The sequence below is a fragment of the Sinohyriopsis cumingii genome, chromosome 18 (assembly GCF_028554795.1).
Source record: "Sinohyriopsis cumingii isolate HCF-2022 chromosome 18, ASM2855479v2, whole genome shotgun sequence".
In the NCBI taxonomy this organism is placed as follows: Eukaryota; Metazoa; Mollusca; class Bivalvia; order Unionida; family Unionidae; genus Sinohyriopsis; species Sinohyriopsis cumingii.
This window is the reverse complement of record NC_142978.1, coordinates 89,445,757-89,461,144: the sequence shown is the minus strand read 5'-3', so window position 1 is coordinate 89,461,144 and position 15,388 is coordinate 89,445,757. Positions and strand designations below refer to the sequence as shown.

Sequence of the window (15,388 nt, the reverse complement as noted above, 5' to 3'; positions counted from 1 at the left end):
CGGCAAAAAGAAAATTGCAGATGGCTAAGGATCGGATCAATAACTCCTTGTGGAAAAAATTTCGCTGAGATTTTTTGTAGTGTTCATATGATAAATATCAGACTTGCCAGTACCGGCCCGAAACCGTATCTGACATGTGGGCTAGTAAGAATTGGATTATGTTTGTCTTGTGGTGAACGAAAATATCGCGCGCTGAATAGATATTTTGAGATAATGAACGCTGATGATAATGTTAAAATAAAGGACATAAGAGATTACTTCGAGAGTTATATAACAAATAATAATGTCTTATTAGACAAAAAGTTAATGAAAATATTAATCTCGATGAATTCAAGAGTCATCCTATATATATTAACAACGAAGCTAGCAGAGCCGGTGTTATACGACACTGCAAAAACAAATAACCACTTGGTATTATAAATAATGTAGCTTACTTATCGACTGGTGGGGCAAAACCAAAATATCTTGCACACAAAATTGTTTATGAATGTATCAACTGCGTGATAGATGAGGGCCTTGTCATTGTTCATATCAACACATAAAACCGATACTCATTTTATTTTAAAACTTCAAGCGATCAACTTGAGCGGGAATAGTAAACGGAAGAAAACTGGCAAATATAAAAAAGTACTACGTCCAGTTAAATCAATAAATCTTGATACTGGCTAAACAAATAAATTTGATCATATCTCAGCTACTGGAAAATATTTCGATATAAATCCAGGACTTATTTACTTTGTGGCAAATGGTATACATAATTCAACTACAAAAAAAAGATTCAATCAGAAAATACAATTTATTTATATTTGACCAATAATCAGAATCGATTCAAGCTTCGGATTAGAATTTTATAACAATATTTTTTGCTTTTTCGCCAGGATTGGGCCAAATAAAATAATAACAAAACCTGGGAGCTGAGTAACGGGATTAATAACAAGGCCGTTACGAAAACAGGGCGTTGTATATTTTTTATGTCGACGTCCCTCCCCCATCAACGTCGATGTCACTTTTTGGGGTCCCCCCCCCCTTCAACGTAGTAACTAGGCTTATATACAAGTCTCGGATTGGCCTTTGGATAATTAATTGCTTGGCTCAAAATAGCATTTGTTAACATCAGATTCTAAAATGGCGCATTGATTGTGGTCACTAACACCCCAAGTTGTAGCCACTACTTTTTGGGTCGGTCGCCCCTCCTGCTGCTTCCAGTGACGGAAGAACCCGAGAAGATCACAGGCTGAAAAAACGAACAATTGGAAGCTACTTGTAAGCTTTCCTACATACCTATGACTGCCGAGCCGAGACTTGAACATATGCGAGCATAGGTGAGTTGTCACTGATTTTTTCAGGCAAAGAACTTAGACCTGCTCGCCACAACTCGAGTAAAAGGCTACAAAGGAAAGCCATCACGTTGATTTTTCAACTTATTGGTACTCGCAAGTGGTCTCTTACCCAGGTATTCAAATACCTGCTTGAGCCTGGCTTCAGGCCGATAATAATTCTTATGTATAAAGACCTCAAGACCAAGGTCGTTGTAAAATGAAAGATTATTAAACACTCAAATACTAAAAAACACATTTCATCCAATCACCTAATGACCAAGCATCACAAAACTCTAATTTCACATATAAATGGTTATATCTTTTTTAAATTTGTTTCACTTATTTCGATCTGAAAATTAGTACTCCACGCTGTGCAATACAAAACACGACCCAAACACTTAATACAAAGAAGTATTCCCATGTCAAACTAATATACACATATACATAAATTATCCGGAGAATTCAGAAATTCGGGAGGGCACATTAATTGCTAAACAAGAACATGCTGTCATATAAACATAAAGCAATACATTAATTGGGTCAAAAAAATTCTAGTCTGATTTGTAATAAAGAACTATAAACCATTCATGTGGAGAGGTCCTATGTCACGAACTGGTGATTCGGCCATCTTTAAATATTAAGGGACAAAAGGAGCTTCACATAATCTTTTCTTTGCATGTACTTTGCCTTTATCTGAGAAGTCTTATTCAAGTGACAGTGTTCTTATCCAGGGAGTAGGTTGTAGCTTTGTTAATGTTCCTCTTCAAGATCAACATGCAATCGAGTGTACTTGATCGCACCGTCGGCTAATGATCAACCGTATAATGATGGGTTTTAAAGCCATGACTATGCAAGCTGTGTAACAAGCAAAGTAAGTGCGGAAACCATTACATTGTCGATAGCAACACAACGACGACCTGGTCCGATCAGGCCTGTATCTATAAAAATTAAAATAATTTTGTATAAGGTTAGAGGACATGCAAGAGAATGTTGCAGAGGCACTTGTTTGGAATACCACCAGAATTCAATTGGAACTTTATAAACTTATACATTTGGACTTGTGATCAATCCTTTAGGTGTATTCGATATTTAATTCGCATTACTGTAAGTTCTGTTTAAATTTTAACTTTGTATTCTAGGGAAATAAATTATTTGTTGAATTTTAGAACACTTGATGGTTTTCGGTTTTATTTGTTACTTAGTATAAGACCATACAGTCGTAACAGATGGAGCTATCAAATTTCGATACGATTACGCTCATGACTACGTATTATTTCAGTACTTCTCAGCTGGAGCACAAAGAAAAGTCTCGATGGTTATCGAGGAAAAATAATTAGTAAGCACGAGTTCGAGATTGTATTGAAGGGAATGGATTTGCTTTGGATTTTTTAACGTAGCTTTAACAGTTTTTCAGTCATATCACTAGTGTCTGAATTGTGGCAGCTTGTAGTGATGTAGCTTCATGTCCTTCCAAGTCAGATTATCCTGATACCAGTCCGACCAGTCCTAACGCTAACTCCTGATGTAAGCGAGTCAGATCCTAGTACCATTTTTTGTATAAGTTTTAGGTATTACTCAGCTGGGGTTCAAACCAGCAACATCCTATATCCGAGGTGGACGCACTAACCCCTTAGGCCACCGGAGCGGTCGATAGAAAAGGAAACTCATTGACAACTCCAAGCACAGATAATATACCGGGAAATAGTGACTTCACAGACAGTATAAGTTGCGTAAATTCCTTTAAAAACAAAAATAATCACTGTATTTATCACGACACAATTTCAAAGACGTATATCATAGCGGTGATAACAGAGGTTTTGTCGGTTACTAATATAGGTCACCGCCTTCTATACCGAACGACTTTATCCTCTTCTATAGTGACATATCGGTCACTTTCATGGATCACAATCAGTGGGTTGAGATGCATACACGCGTAATTTATTGTAATATAAAGATAGAAGGCCGTAACCGATATAAATACAAAAAATCTAAAACTTTCATTATCACACTAATGGACAAGGTTAATGACACGTAATTCATTGATGTGTATCACAATGTTGGATTCATCAGCTGTCAGAAGAAAATCAATCAAGAACGCGATTTAGGAATAATGGGTCTTTTGCATTTGGACTTGCCGTATACAACTGTAATCCATGTTTGATTGAATGATTTAGTCTGGCCACATTAGTGCCTAGATAAGAAAGCAACGAACAACACGTATCAAGAAGAGAGCTAGAGACGGAAGAATTGAGAGGCCTTAGGCCTTTGTACTGCATTAGGGTGGAACCTAAGGGGCCAAGCTAGTAGGACAAACCTGATTGTGGAGAAGGATCCAAACACCGCTAGAAGAAGACCACCCAGAAGATGACTGGGTCAGGGAGGAACACTAGCGGGAACGTACAAGGCACCTTCCGTCGAAACTCCGGCGAAAAGTTTCTTCCACCTTCAATTATACTTCCAGCTTTAAACATCAAAACTAGGAAGAACCTCCCTGCTACCCACAACAGCAGTGCGATCAGCTCAACAAGGGGAAAGGCAGTGGAGGGAGGATGATAAGGAAAAAGTTGAAAGAAAGGATCAACAGTCCCAAGATGTGAGCAGAAACATCAACGGGACAGTCGTTGAGTAAAGCTCAAGGAACACCGACAACATAAACGGAGACGAGATCGGCGGCGACAAAGAAAAATATACATAATGAGTTGCCACTGCCCACTCCAATCAACAAGAGGCGAGATAAATATTAGACCAACCAGAGGCAGTGGGGCTGGGTGAGCTGAAAGAAGATCTAGAAGTATCAAGGCGCTAAATAGAAGAATTCCGAACGGTCACAGCAGCCTCCACGAGACTCACTTATAAGGGACGATGCGAAAGAATCTCGAAATCCAGCTATCGAAAGGTAGCGTAAAACACCAGAATTCAGGGGGAGAAATACAGCGATTGTCCTATTTCTGTAGAGTAGCTGATGCTCAACGAGAAGAGAGCATCCTTGAAGTTGTTGTCACAGCCCATCACAGTTTGGTCTCCAATGAATAACTTAGTAGTAGCTGACTTTATCGATCCAGAGTGTTCTAAGGGATGGATTAGGCTCATACCTGAGCAGCCCGAACACCTGATACCATACCTGCTACCATCACCAGAAGTTACATTTCAATACCTTGTGAGGGCGACTTAGAATTGTATCAAATGCCTGAGGTGTTTCACTATGGCTTCAAAACCAATTTCGATAATAAAAAAAGATTCAAAACAAAAATACAGTCTTTTTGCCCGCCGTTCTAAAAGACTATTCGAATATTACCTAGTTAAGACCACAAAAATCATGGAACCGTATTGATATGGGTCTGGTTGTTCTCTTTGCGGCAAAATTAATGTACACTGCATGCAATATATTCTACAACAGAACAGAGTAGGACAATTTTTTAATTGGCTAACCTGATCCTAATTATAATATGTAGCTTGAATAAAATTAGTTGTAGGGAACGTCCGAATTAGACAACTCAGAATATTTTGATGAATAGAACTTCGACAGTGTTTCAGAAGGATTCCGCGGCCGCTTGAGGACTGCAGCAGGAACTCTAGTCATTTTCTCCTTCCAAACATCTAAATTAAAGAGTATGCCTTGCATACATTAAAACATCGAGTGGGTACTTATTATTCATAAGCGAGTAATAGTAATTAATCCAAGTCATGTCAAGTCTGACCACCTATCGTTAACGCATCAACCACTAAAAAGTATTTCGAAGAAATCTTAAATGAGTGTAGCCATGGTTCACACACACCGAGTCAGGCATCATCTAGCCCAAAAAAGCACGAATAGGAAGAACGACGTCTAAAAATGGCGCATGACTTGGTAGTAAATGTCCAGCGCGAAGACATCATTAAAGAGAGAGAAGACTGTGAGGAGAGACAAAAGCAACAACAGCGACAGCTACAGCATGAGGGAGAAAAAGACAGTGTGCAGCAAGAGATTTTAGGGCCACCCAGATTTGAAGAAAAGAGTGATACTTCTCATATTTGCCAAATATTTGTATTTTTTTGTGTGTCTGTGTATACGTTTTGTGTCTGTTTGTCTTACACAAAAATAAAAACTTTTAAAACCCTTTTACCCCTTTTCTCTTCGTGTGATAATATGTATGTAAGGGTATATTAGTGTGTCTGCATACACTTCCAAACTTTTTGTGACAGTATGTCTTCTTATGTTGTTATGTCATAAACTAAGTAACAGAAAGAAGGAAAATCAAAAAGTTTTAAGATAAAAATTTAAGAAAATCTTATAGTATTATGAACTAAATCCAAAATAAGTCCAAACGTTCTATCACAAGTCCTAAAGAATCGAATATTCTGAATTAATTCAAGATCCTCAAATGTACTGGTCTGCCATCAGTCGCGTTTTATCATAATGACATTGTCAAAAGCTCCTTTGAATAAATTCTCGCAATAGTCTCAGAATATTAGTTAAATCCAGTGAGCAATTTGTAATTGCTATGAAAAATTCAAACAAATGTCACCTCTCAAGTTGTTTCTAAACACAACGTTAAATACATACGCAAACTGGCATTAACACATTAACTTCAGTTTTCTGCTTATGTACATCCCCAAGTGTCTCTTACGACTATATGTCATAATATACTCCAAGTGACAGACCTTATTAATCAATCAAATATTTCACAATATTCATTCAGGCGCTTTACAGTTTCGTATTAGAATTTTAAAGAAATAGAATTTCCCCGGGTTTCCTCACTGGTTATACTGGCTAGTTATAAAAGACCTTGTATATCTTAGGTATTGTTCAAAGAAGCTTTACTTCCCTTTAGTTTGGTGTATGATTGATGGGTGTAATATGGGTTATAGAGTATACAGCTTGGCCTTACTCCAGATGTGAATCTTTCAAAACACTGATAGCTCCACTGGGTCATTTTCACTTCCTGGACTTCAGAGGAAAATTGTAAAAAAGAGACGATTGCGTTTTATACATTTTACATACTTGGTAATTAATTCATTGCACTTTCAGAAGCTGGTATTGTCTAGTTGGGCAAAATTCAATTTCCCAATTTTAAAAAGTGCTGAAGATAGTGTACTTTAGACTAATTTAGGCTGATTTTTTTAGTACAAGTCATTTTATTTAGCAGTGTGCTTAGATCATGGACAATTTCCATAAGTACAATATCCAAAGAAATGTCGGCCACATTACAGCAAAGTAGCATAGAGATGTGCCAACAATTTCTCCACTGTGCATGTTTCGAATGCAAAGAACTTCATCTGGCATACGTCACTATCTCAGAAGTACATACTAACTGGTGAGCACCCCCTCACATGTCCTAGTCCACCAAGCCAGCCCATCTAACGGGAAATAACTTAATTCTTCTAACAACCCACATGATCTCACAAGCCAATAAGAAATTACTCCAAACTTGTCAACAGGCTCAATATCATCATCATCATCATCATTGGCGACTCGGTCTCGAAAGACCATGCGAATAGCGCCCTTGAGGTGTTGCCTGTCTCTGTTGGCAACGTCTGCTGTGGCTGTGCAGGCCTATACGTGAGTGACAGTCCCTACTGCAGTTGGTGCAGACATACTGGGAAGTCTGCATTACTGTGGTTGCTGTTGCGTTCTTCTTTCTCTTACGTTTCTCTGCCACCAACTGGCCTCTCCTCGCATCAGCGACTGATATGCCATTGTTTGCCATCAGTCTCCAGGTGCCTCGGTCCTCGGCCAGCTCTTCCCAGCCATCGGGTGAAATGTTGCATGCCTTCATGTCCCTCTTGCACACATCTTTGAAACGGAGTGAGGGGCGTCCGACTCTTCTCATGCCAGTGGCCAGCTGTCCATATAAGATGTCCTTTGGCAGCCTTCCATCCTCCATGCGTCGGACGTGACCCAGCCATCGAAGGCGGCGTTTAATTAGCAGGGAGTACATGCTGGGGGTACTTGCACGCTGCAGGATCTCGCTGTGTGGAACACGGTCTTGCCAGCTGATTTTCAGGATGCGTTTTAGGCACCGTATATGGAAGGAGTTGAGCCGGCGTTCTTGCCTCATGTAGGTACTCCACGTCTCACTTCCATACAGAAGGGTGCTGAGAACGCAGGCCTGGTAGACTCGGACCTTGGTGTGCTCTGTCAGCGCGTTGTTTTCCCAAACCCTCTTTGTTAATCGAGCCATGATGGTGTTTGCCTTTCCAAGCCTTCTGTCCAGCTCCATATCAATAGAGAGAGTGTTGCTGATGGTTGACCCTAGGTAGGTAAAGTTGTTGACTGATTCCAGGGTGACACCGTTGATTTTGATTGAAGGGGCAATGGTGGTATCTTGCACACTGACATTTGTTTTTTCCAAGCTGATTGTGAGACCAAAGTGCGTGCAGGCAACAGCAAAACGGTCTCCCAGTCTCTGGAGGCTTCCTCGGTGTGGGCCACAAGAGCTGCGTCATCTGCAAAAAGCATCTCCCTGATGAGCAAGCTCTCACTTTGGTCTTTGAGCGCAGTCGTGCCAGGTTGAACAGGCTCCCATCAGACCTGGTGTGTAGATATATGCCATCCGTGGACGTGTCGAAGGCGTAGGACAATAGCAGGGAGAAGAAGATCCCAAAAAGTGTTGGTGCCAGCACGCAGCCCTGCTTCACACCACTGTTAATTGGGAAGGAAGTAGAGGATGATCCATCATACAGGACTGTTCCCTTCATATCTGCATGGAAAGAGATTATCATGCTGAGGAGTTTTGGGGGGCAACCGATCTTACTCAGAAGTTCAAAAAGGCCCTTCCTGCTGACCAAGTCAAAGGCCTTGGTGAGGTCGATGAACATCATGTAGAGTGGTTGACCTTGCTCTCTGCTCTTCTCTTGGAGTTGTCGTAGGGAGAAGATCATGTCTGTCGTCGACCTGCCTGCTCTGAAGCCGCACTGTGATTCCGGGTACACACGGTCTGCCAGCAACTGCAGCCTGTTGAGTATGATGCGGGCGTACACTTTACCAACAATACTCAAGAGCGAGATCCCTCTGTAATTATTACAGTCACTGCGGTCGCCCTTGTTTTTGTAAAGGGTCACAATTGTGGCATCACGCATGTCTTGGGGGACTACTCCTTCCTCCCAGCAGCGGCAAAGTAGCTCATGCAGTGGTTTAATCAATGCTGGTTTTCCACGTTTGATAGCTTCGGGCGGGATGCTGTCACTACCTGGTGCTTTGTCGTTTGGAAGGCAGTCGATTGCTTTGCTGAGCTCCTCTAAGGTTGGCACTTTGTCGAGCTCTTCCATGGTGGGCAGATTCTTTATGCTGCTGAGGGCTGCATCAGTGACTGACGTTTCTCTGGAGTATAGTTCTGAGTAGTGCTCCACCCATCTGGCCATCTGTTGCCCACGGTCTGTGATCTTCTCTCCCGTCAGGGATTTGAGGGGAGCGACCCCTTTCACTGTAGGGCCTAGAGCCTTCTTGATGCCACTGTACATGCCTTGGATGTGTCCGGACTCGGTACTGCGCTGGATCCCTTCACACAGTTGTTGCCAGTACTCGTTCGCACACTGTCTAGCAATGCGTTGGGTGTTACTTCGGGCACTTCTGAGAGCAGCAAGCGTCCGTTCATTAGGGCATTTTTTGTAAGCTATGAAGGCTTTTCGTTTCTCCTCGATCTGTGGTTCCATCCTTGATAGGTGTGCATTGAACCAGTCCTGGCTGGGTCGTTCCTTCTTGCCAAACGTTGACATAGCTGTACTGTAGATGGCACCCTTCATGGCGTTCCACTTGGCTGTAGCGTCATACTCAGGCAGGTCCTGGAGAGCCTTGTTCAGGGCAGACACATACTCCTCCACCTTGGCAGGGACTGACATCTGTGCAGTGTTTATGCGAGGACATCCTTTTGGTTTTGTGCGGTGTAGCACGTGTGGCTGTAGTCGCATTCTGCTGCTCACAAGGGCATGGTCGGAGTCACAGTCTGCACTGTGGTAGGTTCTGGTGGAGAGGACGCTGTTAAGGGCAGAGCGCCTGGTGATGACCAAGTCGAGTTGGTGCCAGTGATGAGATCTGGGGTGTTTCCATGACACTTTGTGTTGGGGCTTGCACTTGAAGAAGGTGTTTGTGATGCACAGGCCATGGTAGGTGCATAGCTCCAGCAGTCTCTGGCCGTTTTCGTTGGTCTTTCCAGTGCCATGATATCCGAGGCAGGTAGGCCAGGACTCGTGGTCCGCACCTACTTTGGCATTAAAGTCGCCGAGGAGGAATAGTGGTTCATTTTTGGGGCATCCTTTGATCTGTTCGTCCAGCTGCCCAAAGAACGGATCCTTCACGTCTTCTGATGACGTGAGGGTTGGGGCGTAGACACTGATGATGTTGACAGGACCTGAAGTAGTGGTGAGGCGGATGGACAAGAGACGCTCAGTGCCCCCTGTTGGAGGTTCAACCGAGGCCAGGAGATTGTTTTTGATGGCAAAGCCCACTCCGTGCTGACGGGGCTCCTCAGGTTCTCGACCCTTCCAGAAGAAGGTGTAGTTTTCCTCTCTGAGGGAGCCACTAGAGGCGAGCCTGGTTTCCTGGAGGGCAGCTATGCTGATATTTAGTCTGGTGAGTTCTCTATCGATGATGGCCGTCTTTCTGGTGTCGTCCACTTCTCTGAGGTCGTCGGAGATGCCTGTACACATGGTGCGCACATTCCAGCTTGCAAATCGAAGAGCTGGAGTCTTCTTTATTGGTTTCTTGTTTCTTTTGTCTGGTGTGGAATTACCGTCTGCTTGTCATGCTGAACAACACACTGAGCTCCAGACACCCACTGGAGCAGGCAGACGATGGCGGGTCAACACCTTATTGACCGGGGGCTGCCCGGCTTGAGGCGGGCGATAGTTGGCCAGTGGGACACGATGATCCCTCCCACCGTCAAAGCTGACCCGTGGCGCCCCTTCCCTACGCCAATCGGGTGGGACTTATAACCCGTAAACTGTCAGCTTCCGTGTTGTTTCCTCACTCAGTAGCAAGACTGGAGTGTCCTCTCCAGGGCGCAAGCCTGGGCGTGGAATATGGAGATCCTGGGCTGCCCAGACGTCAGGATCCCCCTCTCGTCCTTGCTGGTGGGGTCCAAAGGAATGCTGAGCATGACATTTGGCACCAGTTTGGATGCAGGAGCTGCCGGAAGGAGGTCGTAGTCGACCCCCAGTCGCCTTAGGGGCTCCACTCCTGATTTTCTGTCTGGGTTTACTCCCGTAGCCTTTCCTTCTCCCGAAGATATCCACAAGGCAGTGGAGCCATAATCCAATGGATGGGACTTGGTTGGTTTTGAATCAGAGTTTCCTTCTCCTAGATGAACTGCCTGACAAGGCTAACAAGCTTCATCTGCCCGGGTTTGGGGTCAGAGTTTCCCTTCTCTTAGACTGGTTGCCTGCCAAGGCTAATGAGCCCAGTCTGCCCACCCAGTCATACCGCTCAATAGGCTCAATATATATGTTGAATTTAACTTGTAAACATCTATTTATAGCTCATGATCTTTAAAATGGAATCTTCACCCATGGTGTTTCTTATTTATTGACGATTAGTACAATTTACAGTCACTAACAACAATTACATGCAATATATACACAGTCATGTACCAAAGGTTACACAAAATATAGATATACATAACAGTATTTAAGTACTGCGTATGTGCCCTTTTCATGTGGATAGTAGGGTTGTGTGTTTGGATACATGCTGGATAGTATACGTGTGGTGCTGGGTTGTAACATAGAATTTCCCGTTGTACCCCATACAGTTTTTCTGTCTATAATTTTCTAAGGCAGTCTGGGATAATAATTTAAATCCCATGTAAACTTACAGATAATTTTAGGATCACCCGTTGTGGCCTTAGCCGTCCCACAACATAAACATACGGGTTAGTGTTGTGCCCCGTATCAACCTCAAGATAACTACTGGTATGTATATGCTAGGTTTATTGTCAAGACAAGACATGCACAACATTATGTATAGTACCAAGAAAAGAGAGATACAAGCCAACGATTAATTTCAAACGTTTGTTATTATTTCCGCCTCTTACATGGGAAATATCGTAGTGTTATCTGTCCGTCTATATGTAGCTTCATGTCTTCCTAATCTGATGACTTTAAATTCACCACATTTTGTGTATACGCTGCCCATGTAAATGCCAAGAGTGAAAGTGTTTCAAGCACGGATGAAAATTATGAAAAATGTGTCTTCTTTAGATTATTACTATTATTACCAATTTTAAATTTGTATTTAATGATACATCTGTAGCTGAACACTTTTACCAATGAAAAGGTATGGATATTTCTTATCACATAACATAGTGATACTTTAGTTAGCTGGCTGTATAAAATAAAACTTTACATTTGTATCTTCCAAAGAGAATGAAGTCAACACACGAAACGAGCAGCAACTCACATTTACATTATAGATAGATTCCTGCCTTTGGGAATATTTAACAAGATTTTCATAGTTTAATGCAAATTGTATAAAATCATGTTTATGTTTAACTAGGTGTTTTGCACCTTACATATAACTTCTTCCTTTAGTGAATTTCTCCAGTTTGCTTCAGTTTAGTAATGTACATACTGTTTGCTTAACTATAACTAATGAAACAACAAATTTGTGAAGGCGTAGAAGCAAGACAGTAGGTCATATGCCATGTATTAAATACTTCCTTGGAATCTGATACCTGTTTCATTTCGACACAGTAAGTACAAGCAAAATATCTTGCTTGCCTTGTGTAACGTGGGTAGAAATTTAATTATAGCAGAAAATGTGTATGTTGGCTTGAAATGTAGTTTCGCAATCGAGATGTTAGCAACATATCACCCGTTTGATATTCCTTTCTTTTCCATGAAGAGTATTAGAAACATATACCTTATCTTCAGTACCAAGCACCTTTTCTGAATAGGTTTATGACACCTTGAAAATTTTCTTATTCGGTAGAGTTGTAGTTCCGATTAGTGGCCGAGTATATTTTGTAAATGAAAATTTGATATGTGATCCCCATCAACCCTACCCTGGTACCGGGCTGTGGGGGCTGCATCCAAGATCCTAAACCTGAATTATCGTCTAATCATTATCTTAAAATATCATAACATATATGATCCTCCTCCTCCATCTGTATAGATAAGGTTGAGGAGATAATGAAAACAAATGATGGACGGACAAAATGTCACATTGATGGGCGGGTTTACTGGCTGACGAATGCAACTTATCAAAACATACTTCCTTAGTCGGAAAATAATACAGTTGTATATTGATGCCTAAATGAGACCATGTTTAATGCTTGATTTCACCTAACTGACGGAATAAAAGCAAGTATGTGCTCTCTGTAATGTGATACTGAGATAAGTGCACAGTCTATTAATACACTCATATTCCTTCTTCTTCCTATTATTATTATTATTATTACTTCAGAGAAAAGTTATCGGAAGGAAAGCTTTTCTGTTGAAGATCAGATCTTAAATTGATTAAGTGTTCGGTCTCTCCATCCTCCTGCGTCAGAAGAAGACTTCGGAGCATTAGATATCCCAGAGGAAAATTTCACTGGTTAAGGTTATGCAATACGTTTTAAAAGTTATTTTTGGGGTAATTGATTAATCTAAGGGAATGTCTCTCAAGAGACTTACTAGACATGGTGAGGGAATTGTAAAGTTACCTGTCTCCCATCCCAGACTTCCAAATTCGATTCATTGCATTGTATTTCCTAACTGGTTGGGAAATTATTCAATTGATTATTCGATGGGTGGGAACTGATTATTCATGGGAAAATGATTTTCAAGTGACTTTCTTGATGTGGTTATGGAACTGCTCAACCCTTGGGGTTGAGTAGGAATGCTTATCTGGAAGCAGTTTTGGCAGTTCAGCTGCCTTCGCTGAAATATGATACTAATAATAAGTTACAAATGCAGGCAACACTACATACGTTGTTTAAATAATAGAATACCTTGATGGGCGTCAATATCCGATACAAACAACACTCAGTGATCCATGTTTGGAAAATGGCTAGTTAGCGTGTAGTCTCATATATAATAGCTAATCCGCAGCCAACTTCATTGCAGATTACTACTTACATAGCTAGGATAGAGCTATAAAAATGTAACTTACCTTGGTATTAATCGCTATCCTCCAAATTCTGTACGTTGCCCCCAAACCCCATATGCGTATTTCTTTAAAATCTTTTGTCAGCTTAGGTTTCTTGTGCATATAATTTGAAAGCTACGACATGCAAGCTATCACTCGAACGTATGTCTGTTCATGTTCGTAGCTGTCAACATAATTATGTTTTCCTGTCTCTATTCTGTCCTGCCCCACAAAATAATCAGTTATATTTATGATTAGAGGTTGTTCAGTGTTAGATAAAATACCTGAATCGAAATTACCCTCGTGACTCAATGTGCTCTAGTAACCTTTGGAGTTTCTGATCCTCATATCTTTAGTCCTAACGCCGTCTTTATGTACATAAAGTCGTATATGCCAAATCACCTGAATAATACCGAATCCTGAAAGATATTGGTCCTAAACATCATTGTGTGCCTTTAAAACTATATAATATTGACGATTCATCACATTAGGAGATAGGTAATTTCTCCCTCAAACTGAGAAGAAGGCCATTTTCACATGCATGCGAATTAATCCATTGATAGACGACATCTGTGTATCGATAGTTTGCCCATTTTACCTGGACGACGGGCAACCTGGCAGTTTCTCCTATATGCGATCACCAAAATTTACCTTTTTATAACAAGGTACACTGATGCCAAGTCAGCTTATAAATCACAAATGTAGATACTAACAGAAAGCTTGATTTGCGATCTCTTTATGTGTGTGATTTTCGTAAAAATATCTAGAGATTCAATAAATTTATTTTAACTTTCAAACACCTTATTAAGTCAACGGTCAATCTGCCAGCTGACAACAAATATGGCGGCTGATGGCACCATTCGGAAACTATCTATTTCAGTCGAGAGCTGGAACACAAGATTTGATAACTTTACAAGTTGTAAATAGAATAAGCCAGCACATTGCTGTGTAGGATACAGTCGGTGATCCGTATGTGAAGATATGAAGTTATTCTAGATTGCTTTGTTCCAAATATAAATAAATGATATACGCAGTGCAGGAAAAATGGCCAAGCATGTTATTTATGGTGTATACAAACCTATTTCCGATGCATTTTTTTAAAAAGATATATTTTGCTTCCTTCCAAATTTTAGTAAGATTAGAAGAATGGTGAAAATTATGAAAAACTTTGGTGCTTTAACGGCCAGCGCAATTCCGTAACAGTATTATTGCATTTATTGTCTTTTAAGAACGCAATGGTCTTAACTTAAGCTAAACATAAATCGTTGAAGTGTATACTATTATGCTAAAGTGAGGTTTTCCATGTTAATGTCAAACTTTTTGCTACAAGATAGCAAATGCATCCATGCTATTAAGACACAACCTCACGTCAATCTATTTCAAATTCAGATCTATCTTGAACATCCAGATTTAACAGGCATATATAGCAGGCCATGTTATCGTTGAAGTTTGCTTCAGCACCTAACATATATCTTTCATATTCCTAAACCTATAATCATCATTTGAAACAGTGTTACCAGCAATAACTCTCCATTACACAAAATGCAGCACTTTTAAACTGCTAAACTTGGTGACCATTCATTGACTCACTGTGGTCCTTGTGGCCGATAGACCCTCCATAGAATAAAGGCCCAATTAAACTTGAACCATACTCCAAGAGGTCTTTGATGAAGCTGGCAATCCTTATTATAAGGATGGGACTAGGGATGAAACGCACACTCAAATTTAAGTTTAGTTTGGTTTATTAACAGTCACAAAATGTAAAAATGTAAGATTCAAATATCAGTTGCATCACTTCTAAATAATAAGTCGTTGATTTTATATCACAGTGGTTGTGTGCATTTGGACAAACATAATTAATTTAACAGTTTATTATTATAAAACTTGACATGAACATTTACAAATATTAAAAAGTTTTAATGTATAAATTTAATTTGATTGTCTTTGACGTACTATATATAAGTGTGGTAATATGAACTAATCTTGGTCAGTTTTGGCAGGTACATTGCACATGTCCCTATGAATTCTT

At 40.8% G+C, this 15,388-nt stretch overlaps 1 long non-coding RNA gene across 1 annotated transcript in view; it reads right to left on the bottom strand.

Moving 5' to 3' along the window:
* Positions 1 to 13,559, bottom strand: part of LOC149777408 (uncharacterized) — a 32,985-nt gene extending 19,426 nt beyond the window's left edge. The window contains exon 1 of the long non-coding RNA XR_016416171.1: positions 13,384 to 13,559. This is a non-coding gene — a long non-coding RNA (uncharacterized LOC149777408). The remainder of the gene's footprint in view (positions 1 to 13,383) is intronic.
* Between the last annotated feature and the right edge of the window lie 1,829 nt (positions 13,560 to 15,388).